This window comes from Aotus nancymaae, unplaced genomic scaffold (genome assembly GCF_030222135.1).
Source record: "Aotus nancymaae isolate 86718 unplaced genomic scaffold, 86718_ANA_hifiasm-v0.15.2.pri h1tg000040l, whole genome shotgun sequence".
Classification (NCBI taxonomy): Eukaryota; Metazoa; Chordata; class Mammalia; order Primates; family Aotidae; genus Aotus; species Aotus nancymaae.
The window spans coordinates 16,704,409-16,706,141 of NW_026988454.1; the positions used below are offsets into that span (position 1 = coordinate 16,704,409).

Consider the following 1,733-nt stretch of genomic DNA (forward strand, 5'->3'; position numbering starts at 1 on the left):
TCTGTACATGTAACATTTGGTCTGTAACATCCTACTTTTTGTTTCTGTAAGTTTGACTACTGCCTCATATTAGTGGAATCATACAGTACTCATCTTTTTGTGATTGTCCTGTTCACTTAGCATAAATTCCTCAAAGTTCAGCATGTAACGAGATTTTCTTCCTTTCTGAGGCTGAATAGTATTCCATCGTATGCATAGAACACATTTTGTTTATCCAGTCATCCTTTTGTAGACTCAGATTGCTTTCACCTCTTGGCTACCACGAGTAAACGCTGCTGTGAACATGGGTATGCAAATATCTTTTTGAGACTCTTCTTTCAATTCTTTTGGATGTATACCCAGAAGTGGAATTGCTGAATCATAATAGTGCTATTTTTAATTTTTTGAGAAACTGTCTACTGTTTTCCATAGAGGTTGCAACATTTTATAATCCCACCAACAGTGTGCAAGGATGCTGATTTCTCTACATCCTGGCCTTGTTATTTACTGGGTTTTTAGTTTGCTTTTAGTGGTGTCTCCTAATGAGTGTGAGGTGATATCTCATTGAGGTTTTGATTTGCATTTCCCTGGTGGTAGTGACATTGAGCATCTTTCCATATGCTTGTTAGCAACTTGTCTCTCTCTCTCTTTTTTTTTTTTTTTGAGACAGAGTCTCACTCTGTTACCCAGGCTGGAGTGCAGTGGTGTGATATTGGCTCACTGGGACCTCCACCTCCTGGGTTAAGCAATTCTCCTACCTCAGCCTTTCAAGTAGCTGGGACTACAGGCATGCACCACCATACCTAGCTAATTTTTGTATTTTTAGTAAGGCAGGGTTTCACCATGTTGGCCAGGCTGGTCTTGAACTCCTCATCCCAAAGTGCAGACATGAGCCACCATGCCCGGCCTTATATATCATCTTTAGAGATGTCTATTCAAGTCCTTTGCCCTTTTAAAAATTGGGGATTTTTTGGTTGAGTTGTAGGAGTTCTTTATGCATTCTGTATATTAACCCCTTTTCAGATATGTCTTGTTACCATTTCAACGCATTCGGTAGGTTCCCTTTTTACTTCATTGATTGTGTTCTTTGACACACAAAGGTTTTTAAGTTTTATATAGTCCCATTTGTCTATCTTTTCCACCTTTTGTTTAAAAAAACATTGGAATGCTTTACAAAACTGCATCTCATTCTTTTGCAGTGGCTGTGCTAATCTTCTCTGTATCATTCTAACTTTAGCTTATAAAAGCTAGCACCAACCATCCTTTTAAAGTTGATTTTCTTTTATTTATTCCAATCTTACTTTTCAAGCAGACCCCCCCTCCCCCACCCAGTTATCCTATACCTTGATTCAGTGACTCTCAAACTTGAATATGCACCAGAATCTCTTGGAGGGTTCGTTCCATTGTAAATTGCCGGGTCCCACCACAGAGCCTTTGATTCAGTAGATCTGGGGTGGGGTTTGAGGATTTACATATATAACAAGATATCAAATGATGCTGGTCCTAATAGTCCAGGACCACATGTTGAGGACTGATGCTCTAGTCAAATTCAATCGTTCTATGTTTTTTTAGAGATGATTGGCCTTTGCTTATGCTTTTTTTTTCTGCCCAGAAGGCCCTTTATTCAGGTACCTCCTCTACGGGCTTTCACTAAACCCTTAAACTGGAATGAATCTCTCTCCTGAGTTTCTATGTCACTTTTTATTTATTTTATCACTTATCATCTACCTTTTACTTTTGTTTGTTTGTTTCTT

The 1,733-nt window shown here is 38.7% G+C and overlaps 1 non-coding gene across 1 annotated transcript; it reads right to left on the reverse strand.

Moving 5' to 3' along the window:
- Positions 1 to 1,133: 1,133 nt before the first annotated feature.
- Positions 1,134 to 1,241, reverse strand: LOC135268538 (U6 spliceosomal RNA). The gene has a single exon (XR_010336848.1). It is a non-coding gene; the product is annotated as a U6 spliceosomal RNA (small nuclear RNA).
- Positions 1,242 to 1,733: the final 492 nt, after the last annotated feature.